This window comes from Planococcus citri, chromosome 3, assembly GCF_950023065.1.
Source record: "Planococcus citri chromosome 3, ihPlaCitr1.1, whole genome shotgun sequence".
Classification (NCBI taxonomy): Eukaryota; Metazoa; Arthropoda; class Insecta; order Hemiptera; family Pseudococcidae; genus Planococcus; species Planococcus citri.
Window position 1 is genome coordinate 54,370,571 of NC_088679.1, and position 15,547 is coordinate 54,386,117.

Below are 15,547 nucleotides of genomic sequence, written 5' to 3' on the forward strand. Positions count from 1 at the left end.
ATTTCTCATCTTGATAATGAGTAACAAGTAAAATCTATCAAAAATTCATTCGAGTCTCTATTCTTGTTCTCAAGTACCCTCTCCCTCTTCTATTGCTTTTTTTATTACCTTAAATCTCGATTCTATCGCAAAATATAGGTTCAATTCGAATTCGATTTCAATCTACACCTTTTATGCATCAGATAAGCAGTAAAAGTACCCACTTCCCTAACCTCGAGTAAAATAAAACCATTATGTGGTAAATAGGGGAGTTTTCAAGTTTGCACAATCCAATCCACAGCTTATTACAATAGAATAGTAGAAGCATACGTAGGTACAATGCAACTACCCATTCAACGCTTCATTCAAAAATTTGCCAACTCGTTTCGTTTTGCTGGAAATTAAATTTAACACATTGTTTTTCATATATTAATTCACAAGGGACACGAGTCCTTCTCGCGCTTATTGAAAACTGAAAATAATGTGCAATATTTGCAAACATTTTCCCTTCCTTCAACCACTCATAAAGGCGAAAATCAATCGTTTAAGTATCACTTGATTTAGGTCGTCTGAAAAAAAAGTTTGCATACCTACCTACGTAAAATTCTATACTATTTTCTTCATTCAAGTATGTACTTCAATTTTTTTAAAAATTTTCTGCGAAATATTCAACAATTCAAATGCTTAGTTTTTTCTTCACTCTGAAGTTGTTCATAAATATATTGAAAAGATTTGCGAAATTAGAAGTGCGTTGCATACCAAATTTTATATTTATGGCCTAATTTCTGAAATTTTGTGGGGATTTTAATTTCCAAAAATTTTCCGGATGCCCCAGAACTGTTCAAAACGATTCGAAAATTGATTCAGAGAAGGAGGGAGTGAAAATAGAGTGCATTCATATCAAATACCTGATTTCTATGATTTCTAGTTTACCTAATTGGATAAAATTTAATTTTTTTTTCAAGTTTTTTTCTCACCTATAGTTTTACTTGGGCTCAAAATTCATACAGTTTCGTGTACCTTTTTTGTTACATATGTACCTACTTAGGTGCCCAGTTTTTTATAGAAAATTCCTCCTAAATTTGTCGTTGCCAAAATTTTTTCAATAGGTAGTTTTTTTTCACGTAGTATCTATGAGAAAAATTACACAGAAAAAAGCTGCACAGTTTAGTAGAATTCAGCTACCTATTTGAATTTTAAAGGTTTGATGTTGGAAGAGAATTTAATAAAAAAAAAAAGATGAAGAATCACATAGAAGAAACATAAAAACAAAAAGGTAATTTTTTGGCAACTATAATTGCAACTAGAGAATCTGACTACTTGACTTTGAGTCAATGAAAAAAAAAATGGGATACATTTTGCAAGTAAAATCGATTAAATTTGTTCCCAACATCCCAAGTTATTATCATTTTCTCAAAATCATTTCCAGTCAATCTACACAAGTCTCTATAGAAATATTTCGATCTTCCACATAACTTTATTCAAAACCCCATACTAAAAAAAATAGGAAAATTTGATTCCTACAAACTCTCCAGGTGCATAATCCAAAAATCCCCCAGTCCTCGATTTGACAATTTTCAGTGGATATGTATCTTATTTTTCTCGAAATTAATTGAGTTTTCAGTTGGAACTTGTCTGAAGGATCTGTTTCTCAGAAATGGAAGGAACCCCAAATTTTAAGCTTACATAGAGACTTTTTTATGGGGACACGCAGTGTGCCCAATGGAAATTTCAAAAACTCGAAAAATAGCTATAAAAACTAAAAAAAAAATCAAAGAATGTAGAGGAAAAAATTAAATTTGACAAAAAAGAAGCTTTTAAGCAATTTTGTGAGGAACAGGATTTTTTTTGGGCAAACTTTGAAACAAAAAAAGGCCTTTTTAGGCAAGCAAGGCAAAAATCAATGTTTTTTAGGCGTTTTAGTAAAAAAAAAAGTACAAATTTCTTGTCAATTTCGGCAAAAATCACGACCATTTGACTATTTTATCAAAAAAACTACTTCCTGAGAATTTTTACAAAAAAACATTACAACTTTTCGTCGACTCACCAAAAATTGACACTTCGTGAAAATTTTGACAATTTGACAACTTCCGCAAAAGCAAGAAGATGTTTTTGAGCAATCTTGGAAAGAACAGGACTGTTTGACAATTTTGACAAAAATGGACCCTTTTTGACAGTTCTACAAAAACTAGACACTTTTTGAATTGGACAAATTTGGAAAAAAAACAACAACATAAAAACAGAACATTATGAGCAAGTTTGGCAATTTTGGAACAAAAATAGGTCTGTTTAAACAGATAACACGAAAATCAATTCTTTTTTGATGTTTGGGGTGGGAGGAAGATATAAAAAGTTATGGACTTACAACTTCCGAGAATTAGCATGCCTCCAAAAAAGAAGCGACAATAAAAGTCCTGCTTGCCATTATAATCAATTTTTACGTCTTCGATAAGATTTTGAAAATTTATTTTAAAAAACCAAAATTTTTCAAAATTTCTTTATCATTTGAAATTTGACTATCTGCATTTTCACGAGAAATTCCCGAGGAAGGTACTCCCCTGAAACGCCGAATTTTCAATTAATGACTCTTTCCGATACAATTTCCATTGAAATTATCAACTTTGAAGAGAAACTTGACAGCACCAAATTAGAAAAATGTAATTCTCTCAACATAATCCACATTCCACACTCCTATTTTTCTACTCGTACATAAAATGTTAAAAACACACACAAAAAAAGTAAAAAAAAGAAAGCTGCCTTTAAAATATTTACCGCTACTAAATCCACACGTTTGGGTAAAAAAAAAACCAGAGGAGACATACAGAGAAAGAGACCCAACAAAAACACATTTTTTGTACACAAAACTGTACCGGACAAAATCGCAATACGTGATACAAACAAGCTTGGTATTAGTGGACTAAAAAACATACCAGTTCTCAAAAAAAAAAAACCGTTCTAATTTATTGACGACATGTAAAGCAAAAAATTTCATTAATAATGTTTTTTTTTCGGGGATATTTAAAGAATACGATAAAAACAACTCGAACACACAATAAAGTAAACAAACCCACTACAGAAAAACAAATCAACAAAGACGACAACAATACATTTATTTTGTTTCGTTTCTTTTCCCATTCCCTTCATTATGTAATTGACTAAAGAACAAACTATAAGGAAGAAAGTGAAAAATGGTGACCGATGGTGTTCATAATAGTAGTATACGATTGATGTGAGAAGGCTTAATATACAACATTTCCTAGAAACGACAATGACCCTATTTCCCGTAGGTAGTTCATCTTTCATTATACATTACTCGGTCACGACATGTTTCATTTTATTTTCACATTTACAGTCAAATTCGACATTCGAGCCAAAAATACTCATCATAGATGCACCCCAATTTCCACCGCGTTGCTCGCAATTCCTGTCCTAATAAAGAAATTAACCCGATGAATTCTGCGAAAAGATAATCTTAAAGTAGAAACGTGAAAATTAATAATATAACGCGATAACATCGTTAAAATTATAAATCAGACGGAAACAAATGAAAAAATATTTCCATAATACGCTAAATTATGGCGTTTAATATATTTTTTCCATCTTTAAATATACATCATTACGCCCCTATTATCACCTTTCGTGTTAACGGGGTTTATTTCCCTCATGAATGAACAGGAACACGTGTAATGAGTAAAAATCATAACACCCCCGCCCTCGCACCTACATACAAGGTGGTGGTGTATTTTTGTATGAAAAATAATTAAGCTAACATTTAGTTCATTAACCTTCGAGGGGTGAGACGATTTTAATTTACTTAAATTCCAAATTATTCACCCCGCGGGGTAGAAGATATTTTTATCAAAACGATAGCCTATGTTTCGAATTCATCTAGGGTAACGCCCTATCATTAAGGGAAAATTTCACTACATCAGATAGCTAGTCTATAAATAGACTATTTTAACATTCATTATAAAAGGTGTCAAATCGCACGTATATTCATCAATGTACATTCCACATTTGAGATCGAGAGTTGTAGGTAACCGTTTGATTCGAAATATAGGCTACGTACTTGCGATCATCAAATCAAATGATTCGTTTCACATTAGATAAGATCGTTGGACTATTATTTCATACTCGTATCTATACTCGATCCAAAAATAAATCTGGGACTCTCGATTTCACTCAATTTTTTCACGAATTTCTCCCATGGTTCAATAAAATAACCGTCATAATTTAGTCCTAACCCTTTAAGGGGCAGAGAAAGGATGCCAGATTTTCAGTTTTCCATCCCATATGCATTTGTTTTGCAAAACTAGAAATGAGAACTAAACTTTGAAGGCTCATATCTCGAAGGTGGTTGAACTTTCATTACAAAATGTTTTTTACCATTAATGTTTGCATAAAGATCCCATCCAATCTGCCCCCTCATTTTTTGATGGTCATTGGTCATTCTCACAAGAGAATAATCACGTACTCCAACCAGCAAAAAATTTGCTGAATGGACAAGACTAAATTGAAAGAATATACAAAAATACATCATCAGCCAAAATTTTAAGTCCCAAAGAGCATTTTTTGATTTTTGAAAAATTTTTGAAAATCAAATTTGGGTTAAAAAATGCGAATAAGTCAACGTTTTACCAAATTGACAAAGAAAACTGAAACTTGGTAGGTATGTATCCTATTTTTGATCCCATGAGTCGATTGAAAACGGTTTCGAACTATTTTGCGCAGTTCTGGAGCCTCCATCAGATTTTTGAAAGTTGAAATTCCCATCAAAAATGTTATCCAATTCCAATGAAGCTGTAAAACTAAAATTTATTTTATACTTACTCTAATTTCAACACTCTGAGTTGATTGGAAGTGGTTTCAAGTCATTCTAATATCTTCAGACGTGTTTTAGAAATTTTAGATTTTCAAAAAGTGTAATAAACAATTAAACATAGTTTGAATTTTTTTTTCAAGATTGGTGTAATTTCTCTTGTCAATTGACCTTCTCTTGTCAGTGAGAATATAATATTACTTTTGAAATATTTTTTCCAATAAGACTGAATAAAATTTCCTAATAAAATATCGACCTCCCAAAACCGAACTTCAAAATTTTCAAGTAATCTGCAGTATCTCCAGCAGAATTTTAATTTTTTGTCAATTTTTGATCTTTTTTCTAAGGGTTTAAGTTGATCGTCAAAACCTTGCAACCAAAATTTCAGGGTCTAAAGTTCATTTTGGAATTTTTTGGGAATTTCTGAAAAAACAAATTTAAAAACGCAGTTTTAAGGAGAATTATCAAACTTTTCTAAAGAAGTACAACTTTTTTGAGCAGAGTGAACCAGATATGTCCACTGTCCACCCGACCGATCAAAGTTAGAGATGCTATAGTTCATTTTTAGACTTTCCACAGCGATTGGGAATTTCTGGAGAAATTTAAAAACCTCCTGGGGGCTCAAAAAAAAAATCAAATTGAGATTGTTTTTGAGTCGGCAAATCGTGTAGACTCGCCAGACGATATCTTGTCCAAAAAACCGCTTGTTACATATTAGTACTTTCTTTGAAAATGTGATTTTTCTCACTTTTTCTGGAATTCACAAATTGGTTAAAAATACACTTTTGAACTCATCACACTTCTGGAATTCTGTGGCAACCGTCGAAAATGGTCGAGAAAGTGTCCAATAGGCCAAGGCCAAAATTATAGGAGCTAAAAATTCATATTTTTTTGGTCTTTCCACAGTGAAGTGAAATTTCCAGAGGAAATTAAGAAATCGCTGTAGCCTCCAGAATGGTGCAAAACTACTAGTTGTTGAGGTGTGAGTGTTGAATTGAAGGGAATATTTTTCAAAATTGCCCTTGAAACAGTACTTCTTTTGGATTTTTTAAAGTTCAGAAAATTCGCCAAAAATGAACTTTTAGCATCAGAAATTTTTCTTACGGTGGTTTTTGGATATGTTCTTTCCATCTAATTTGGTTTCGTTTAAATTGAAGAGCGTGCGTTCAAAAGGTTTCCTCTTAAGACCTGTTCGCAGGTATTTTGATTTTCTTCACCAATTTTTGAAATTGAAAATTTTCGAGTTATTTTTACCCATGCTGAAAGCACTTTTCCAAATGGGAAAAAACATTGATGAAAGTGAATAAAAAAATCAAAACTTTCAAAACCCTCAGTGGTTTCAAACCTCCCTCCTCCTCATTTTGGAAAAATGCGAAAAAATTACGAAAATCTGGCGTGACGTTGATTTCCACAATTTGAGGGAAATCAAAAGAACTATTGGCTTCATTTTTGACCACAGTCAATGTAGAAATTGGTGTACAAGTACAATGAATCGTATTTCGAAAATGGAAAAAAACCAAGCTGCTCTAGGTGAACCCTACGTAACACTGCGTTACGATTACCCACTGCTTGACCACCTAGTAACCCAGTATACGATAGAAACAAGGTATGTAAATTATCGCCAACGAACGCGTCAATACACAATATCGAAAACGTAACGTTATTTTTTCAATTCTTTTTCGTGGGTTATTACGACAAACATCGTAAATTTTCTCCTATATCTAATCAACATACTACACTGACATAAATACGTTCTTACATCAAAAAATATTTCAATGTCGAGGCTAAATGCGACATTAAGGTCGGCTATTCGCTGCTACGTCGTCGGTCGTCAGATCACGACGACTACGACTACGACTACGACTACGACGATGACGATGAGAACGTAAGTATTCAAATTTATGTTGGCATTTTATCAAATGCGACACCACGAAATTGCCACACCGCCAGAGCCACCACTAAAAACTCGCAAAAACTAATACCAACCACCTTCTACTTGGCCATTTTTCTCTCGGCGCGAAAACGATGTGGGAAAAAAATGTTAATTTATGCGGATAGTTTCTGATGGTTTGAAATAAATTAAAATTTATACCGTTAAATCGTTACGTAATCGTCATACAAAGTTACACGAGAGGCGGGGCAAAATAGAGCTGAAAAATTTTTTTCATCTTCTCTTAACGGTCGACAGACACGATCACATGCGCAACAGTGTGATCAGAAAACGAGAATTTGCCAATATTCAAATCCGTGTTTTAGTTCGTTAAATACCTTGTTATAAACTCGCTTTTTTTGTGCTAAATTAATTACCGAAAAAAAAACACAAAAAAAAACACCGAAATTTAACATACTCATAATATGTCTTACGACTCTAATATACCAAATCGATATAGTACTATGATGAATTCCGAGGTCGGAAACGAGTTTTGCGAGGAAGGAGGATTCTAAAAGTGTCTGGAGGACTCGGACATTCGCCAGAATAAAGAAGAAAAAAGGAGAAAATGAAGCCGGTTACGAAACACGAATATCTACATCGCGATTATGAATGAATTTGGCGATGAAGCAACCAGTTATATCGAGAGTAACCTTGGCGTAATATATTGCCCTACTATGTCTGACGACCGGTTTGCAGGAAGTTAAGCAATAATGATGGGGGCCTCACTGAATATGTGCTGTTCGGTTTAACAATGGGTTTCCAAACTCTTTCAATACGGTTCTTTCGCGAAAAAATTAACATTAGATGCTAAATTCATTGTAACGCGATTCTATGCTTTGTAGCACTACCAAAATACTCGTATCTCGTACATAATCGTTTATTGTTTGTTATAATTAGAAAAAAGGTGCACGATGGCGGGTTCGTATCCTCCTCTCGGATGTATGATTCACGCAAAAACATGGGAAAAGTCTCGTCAAAAATTCCAAACATCTACCTGTTATTTTACCAACACATATACCTACAACTCTTATCAAAAAACCAATAAATCACCATATCGATGGAAAAAAATTCTTAAACATTGAGCAAAAAAAGCAACGCCAGCGAGGTAGCGTGGAATTCTCTATGCTTTAAAAGCGATAAGCTGATTGAACATTTTGTAGCAATTGACTCACAAGAGAACCTCTTGATAACCTTTGTGGTCACTTTTTTTTTTACCAGAGCATGATTACCTACTTGTTGTAAGGCAGCTCTCAAAAACATTTTGTCACCCAAATGAGAAATTTAGAATTCTCAGGGTGGCAGCTGCTCAATCAGGAATTTCGAGATTTTAGGACATTTCTATGAAAATATTTGAGCTCGAAAGATATGTACCTATACAGTAGAGTGGATTTTGAAGGGAAAAAAAAGGTCGCAGGATTTTAAGAAAAGTCAATGGAAACGTTGATTTCAAGTTGAAAATCACTCAGAAAAATTTTTACAGCTTCGGAGGTGCCTCACGAAAGGAGACAAAATGGGTACCCAAAGAAGGAGAATTTACGAAAACGAAAAATCGTGATTTTTTCGCTCTTATTGCCCTATACCTGCCTTGAGAAAAATGGCCCAAAAATTTCATAAGTTTTTGGTTATTTTTCTAGATTTTTTGAAATTGGCGATAATGACAAAGAAATTGGTACCACTGTATTTCAAAATATTTTCCCAGTTTCATTAATGATATTTTCCGATGTTTTGGCAGAATTAATACAAAATATTTGAGAAGAAAATATTTTCAAAACACGAATTTACCCCAAAATAAGTGATTTGCAAAATTTTCAACTGCTCAGCGCAATAGAACCTGAAAAATGATCTTGGATTTTGATTTCAATGGCCTAGGTCGACGCAGAATACTATTTTTTTTAGAAGAGGACCATTTCCCTCCAAACAGGTTGGGTAGGGGCTGGAGCAAGAAATCCTTATCTCTCTTCGAAGGGCATTTCTGGAGCTTTTTACGCGATCCATCTTAATGCATACTTTTTTCAAATAAATGTGAGTAAACGCCCAATCGCACATTTCGGGATTTTGAAGAATTTTTTCTGAAATAAATGGCGCCTTCAAATGTGATTGTATTAATTTAATTGTGTCCAGAAATATGAATTTAGGGCATAATAATAGCTCTCAATCAAGTTTTTCACCAATGTAGGGAGTTTTTGCACAATTCTAGAAAATTAAGGTTCTCGCTCGTGGGGCCCTCAATTTTTCATTTGGGCAGTTGATTTTTTTTTCTGAAGCTCCATATGAGTTCTGATGCTTTGATGAGAAAATACCAACAATAAGAACTTCATCATTTTCAAACAAGTTTTCAACCATAAAATTTGAAAGAATTCAATGCGATGAAGGGATTGAATAGTTGAAACTTCTATAGCAAAACACATCAAAAACATCTAATCCTCCGAAATTGCACATCAAATCTCAATCTTAAAAGTTGATTTGAAAAAGCTGTAGGAGGGCATGAATTTTTTTTTTGAAGGATTAGCAAAAATCTAGGCTTATTTCTTGTAAATGACTCCAGATCACCATTTTCACCCAATTCTTTTCATGCATTCCGGTGTTCCCTTATCCCTCAATTTGGGCCAATGTCTGAAAAAATTGACCAAGCCCTGCGATACATCAAATTGTATGTTTTCATTTTCGATGTAAAATTCTCAAAAAATTTTCTTCTTTGTTTTTGAAACATTTTTTGATCATAGCCTAGTGATTGTGCTAAATTTGAAAGCCCCAGCTCCAAAAACTGTAAAAATGAAAAAATTAGCTTCAAAATTTGCTTGCTAATTGAAAATTTGTTAATCATTTCAACCAGCTTTTTCAGGCAACAAAAATTTTATTTCGCGTAGTCTTGTTACTGGAAGTAATGAAGAGCCAAGAGAACGAGGAGGAAGACGACATTCACCATTCCATCACATCTAATTTCCTACGCCATCAATAGCCTATCAATGACCCCTCCCCCCCACAAAAATAGACATTCGTAATTCATCGTAATATTTCAAAATACCCCTTAAAATCGATTCGTCTGGTCAAAAATACGCGACATAATAATTTTCAAACTCATTACTCGTGTCGATTAAACTTTCAGTAGCCTTTTCATCTCATCAAATTAGTATACAAAACGCGAATTACTTTACATTCTTATATTCGCCCTCCTCTTCGCAGCATCTTTAAAAGCGTTTATATCTATCGTCAAAAAAAAAAAAAAAAAAAAAAGAATACCGCTTGAAAATCACGTCTTTTGCATTCAAGTACATCTCAACTCAATAAAATCTTTTGAAAATCTCAAATACTCGTCGTGTTTGGCGTTTTAACGAAGTGTTTTCAATTTTTAAACGCGCCAAAGTTACCGTACGGGGATTGAAACGTGAAAATCTCAACAAACCTTTACACTTTACGGTAATGGTATATCAGAGACCTATAAAAACAAAACAACGAAATGAACTGAAAAAAAGAAAAACCCTCCTTACATTTAATATTAATTTTAATGAGATGTTAAAAGTTTGCAGAGTCGTTTTCCAGTCTCAATATTGCAACTTTTTTTTCTCCTTTTGCTTCGCAACATTCTCGTTACCATTTTTAAGAGGGTTAAAAACGTATTTACGAATCAAAAATTAGGTACATTAAAATTTTATTTTTGTGGTTTTTTATCGCATAAGGCGCAGCAAGAAGGTTGTTTAACTCGTGGGAATTTTGTTACTTCGGTGGTAATACCTACTCGTAAATGGCTTTTGAGGGTTTTCGAACGTAAACTACATAAGCTGTTAATTTATTAATAGGTACGTACGTATTTCGGTAGGATCGAAAAGTTGTATACTTACAGAAAGAGACGGCTTCGAACGTATTTAATCGTTTGAGAAAAAGATCGGACTATGATTTTCTCAAGAATACAGATCAATGATTAAAATTTTTTTCATTAGGTTCGTTACGTATATTGATTAAAATTCGACGAATTCGATGAAAGAAAATTTATAATTTACTTATATGTACTTTGTAAATTCAACCATGTTTTCACGAATACTTTGTATAAAAATTACGTAACTTGAAATTTGAATGCACCTCGATTTCAAAGAAATATGTACATATTTAATTTTTTTTTTACAAAGTAACTCGATTCTACGATTATTTAATATCTAAAATTTGTAAATTAATTCTTCGGGTAATATCATCGAGAGAGAAAAAAAGAATCAAACGTTTTAATCGGATAAGTTTTGACACTTTTATGCTATTTTTTCATTATTTTTCTGCAGGTGTTCGTAATTTGCCGATGGGTGGCGAGTGGAGTAACAATCAGGGTGGGCTAAAATTTTTATTTTTACCTACTTTTTTTTTGGAGAATTTAAAGGGGACTAGGCATTGAAAAAAAATCAAATGATCATGTGAAAAAATCAGGGTCCAGCGTAACACTGTAATTTGCTCGGTATAAATCGTATTAACAAGTTCAGAAGATATGCCACGTTCTCTGGACTTTTCAGGGCAGTTTTGAATTTTATAATTTCAAAACCCAGAAAAATGCACAAATACATCAAAAACTCAAAATGATTTTTTATTTTTTAGTGAATATTTGAAAACGCAGAGATTGCAAATTTTCAAACAAATGATAGTTTTTTTTCTCCCATCAAGAAAGCAATTTTTTAAAAGTATTTTCCCAGAAAGCTAAGAAAAAAACTTTTTGCTTGATTTTTATCTCCTGAATTCAAATCATATAATTTTCTGCTGAGCTGATACAAAAAACTCTGTAAAATTTCAATTTTCTCTATAAATATTCAAAATTTGCCAAAGGTTTTGAAATTGATACGAGAATCTGAAAATGTGAATAGTTCGAATACCTCGATTGTGATTTTTTGAAAAAGTTTTTTGAAGATAAAATAAAAACTAAGATATGAAAATAGTCCAATTGATTATTCTTTTGCCTAGTCCAGAGATAGGAGAAGAGAAGGAGGAGATGGACTTTTCCTTGTCCATAAATGACTATTGACTAGCTGAAACTAATTTCACCATTTCTAGCGGAGCTGTAGTCTTCAAAGAGACAGATGGATACACAATTTGACAATTTTTGACATCTCAACTTTTTTCAATATTTCAAATTGGATCAAAAAATCAAATTTGAATTGTCCGGCATGTAGTTTACTGAAATATGGATATATTTCTACAATTTTGATAGGATTTCGAAAACTTGGTCTTGAAAGGTACAAATCGAAAGGGGGACAAATTTTCATCAAATTTTTGCATTTTTTTTTCATTCACAAAGTGCCGTGCCCAACAGACACACCATTTCCATATATCTTGAAAATCACTTATCAAGTCTCCATGAATCATAGGTGCTTTGTAGGTTGAAATTCTTGCATTTTTTTTTCATTCACAAAATGCCGTACTCAACTCATAGGGCCATTTTGATATTTCTTGAAAATCACTGACCAAGCCTCCACAAATCATAGGTGCTTGGTAAGTGGAAATTTTCACTTTTTTCCATCATTCACAAAATGCCGTACTCAACTCACACGGCCATTTTGATATTTCTTGAAAATCACTGACCAAGTCTCCACAAATCATAGGTGCTTGGTAAGTGGAAATTTTCACCTTTTTCCATCATTCACAAAATGCCGTACTCAACTCATAGGGCCATTTTGATATTTCTTGAAAATCACTGACCAAGTCTCCACAAATCATAGGTGCTTGGTAAGTGGAAATTTTCACCTTTTTCCATCATTCACAAAATGCCGTACTCAACTCATAGGGCCATTTTGATATTTCTTGAAAATCACTGACCAAGTCTCCACAAATCATAGGTGCTTGGTAACTGGAAATTTTCACCTTTTTCCATCATTCACAAAATACCGTACTCAACTCACACAGCCATTTTGATATTTCTTGAAAATCACTGACCAAGTCTCCACAAATCATAGGTGCTTGGTAAGTGGAAATTTTCACCTTTTTCCATCATTCACAAAATGCCGTACTCAACTCATAGGGCCATTTTGATATTTCTTGAAAATCACTGACCAAGTCTCCACAAATCATAGGTGCTTTGTAGGTTGAAATTCTTGCATTTTTTTTTCATTCACAAAATGCCGTACTCAACTCATACGGCCATTTTGATATCTCTTGAAAATCACTGACCAAGTCTCCACAAATCATAGGTGCTTGGTATGTGGAAATTTTCACCTTTTTCCATCATTCACAAAATGCCGTACTCAACTCATAGGGCCATTTTGATATTTCTTGAAAATCACTGACCAAGTCTCCACAAATCATAGGTGCTTGGTAAGTGGAAATTTTCACCTTTTTCCATCATTCACAAAATGCCGTACTCAACTCATAGGGCCATTTTGATATTTCTTGAAAATCACTGACCAAGTCTCCACAAATCATAGGTGCTTGGTAACCGGAAATTTTCACCTTTTTCCATCATTCACAAAATACCGTACTCAACTCACACAGCCATTTTGATATTTCTTGAAAATCACTGACCAAGTCTCCACAAATCATAGGTGCTTGGTAAGTGGAAATTTTCACCTTTTTCCATCATTCACAAAATGCCGTACTCAACTCATAGGGCCATTTTGATATTTCTTGAAAATCACTGACCAAGTCTCCACAAATCATAGGTGCTATGTAGGTTGAAATTCTTGCATTTTTTTTTCATTCACAAAATGCCGTACTCAACTCATACAGCCATTTTGATATCTCTTGAAAATCACTGACCAAGTCTCCACAAATCATAGGTGCTTGGTATGTGGAAATTTTCACCTTTTTCCATCATTCACAAAATGCCGTACTCAACTCATAGGGCCATTTTGATATTTCTTGAAAATCACTGACCAAGTCTCCACAAATCATAGGTGCTTGGTAAGTGGAAATTTTCACCTTTTTCCATCATTCACAAAATGCCGTACTCAACTCATAGGGCCATTTTGATATTTCTTGAAAATCACTGACCAAGTCTCCACAAATCATAGGTGCTTGTTAAGTGGAAATTTTCACCTTTTTCCATCATTCACAAAATGCCGTACTCAACTCATAGGGCCATTTTGATATTTCTTGAAAATCACTGACCAAGTCTCCACAAATCATAGGTGCTTGGTAAGTGGAAATTTTCACCTTTTTCCATCATTCACAAAATGCCGTACTCAACTCACACGGCCATCTTGATATTTCTTGAAAATCACTGACCAAGTCTCCACAAATCATAGGTGCTTGGTAAGTGGAAATTTTCACCTTTTTCCATCATTCACAAAATGCCGTACTCAACTCATACGGCCATTTTGATATTTCTTGAAAATCACTGACCAAGTCTCCACAAATCATAGGTGCTTGGTAAGTGGAAATTTTCACCTTTTTCCATCATTCACAAAATGCCGTACTCAACTCATAGGGCCATTTTGATATTTCTTGAAAATCACTGACCAAGTCTCCACAAATCATAGGTGCTTGGTAAGTGGAAATTTTCACCTTTTTCCATCATTCACAAAATGCCGTACTCAACTCATAGGGCCATTTTGATATTTCTTGAAAATCACTGACCAAGTCTCCACAAATCATAGGTGCTTGGTAAGTGGAAATTTTCACCTTTTTCCATCATTCACAAAATGCCGTACTCAACTCATAGGGCCATTTTGATATTTCTTGAAAATCACTGACCAAGTCTCCACAAATCATAGGTGCTTGGTAAGTGGAAATTTTCACCTTTTTCCATCATTCACAAAATGCAGTACTCAACTCATACGGCCATTTTGATATCTCTTGAAAATCACTGACCAAGTCTCCACAAATCATAGGTGCTTGGTAAGTGGATATATTCACCTTTTTCCATCATTCACAAAATGCCGTACTCAACTCATACGGCCATTTTGATATCTCTTGAAAATCACTGACCAAGTCTCCACAAATCATAGGTGCTTGGTAAGTGGAAATTTTCACCTTTTTCCATCATTCACAAAATGCCGTACTCAACTCATACGGCCATTTTGATATTTCTTGAAAATCACTGACCAAGTCTCCACAAATCATAGGTGCTTGGTAAGTGGAAATTTTCACCTTTTTCCATCATTCACAAAATGCCGTACTCAACTCATAGGGCCATTTTGATATTTCTTGAAAATCACTGACCAAGTCTCCACAAATCATAGGTGCTTGGTAAGTGGAAATTTTCACCTTTTTCCATCATTCACAAAATGCCGTACTCAACTCATAGGGCCATTTTGATATTTCTTGAAAATCACTGACCAAGTCTCCACAAATCATAGGTGCTTGGTAAGTGGAAATTTTCACCTTTTTCCATCATTCACAAAATGCCGTACTCAACTCATAGGGCCATTTTGATATTTCTTGAAAATCACTGACCAAGTCTCCACAAATCATAGGTGCTTGGTAACTGGAAATTTTCACCTTTTTCCATCATTCACAAAATACCGTACTCAACTCACACAGCCATTTTGATATTTCTTGAAAATCACTGACCAAGTCTCCACAAATCATAGGTGCTTGGTAAGTGGAAATTTTCACCTTTTTCCATCATTCACAAAATGCCGTACTCAACTCATAGGGCCATTTTGATATTTCTTGAAAATCACTGACCAAGTCTCCACAAATCATAGGTGCTTGGTAACTGGAAATTTTCACCTTTTTCCATCATTCACAAAATACCGTACTCAACTCACACAGCCATTTTGATATTTCTTGAAAATCACTGACCAAGTCTCCACAAATCATAGGTGCTTGGTAAGTGGAAATTTTCACCTTTTTCCATCATTCACAAAATGCCGTACTCAACTCATAGGGCCATTTTGATATTTCTT

The 15,547-nt window shown here is 33.9% G+C and overlaps 1 protein-coding gene across 1 annotated transcript in view; it reads right to left on the bottom strand.

Moving 5' to 3' along the window:
- Positions 1–15,547, bottom strand: part of LOC135840759 (uncharacterized) — a 272,818-nt gene that overhangs the window by 102,873 nt on the left and 154,398 nt on the right. The gene's annotated exons all lie outside the window — the stretch shown is intronic.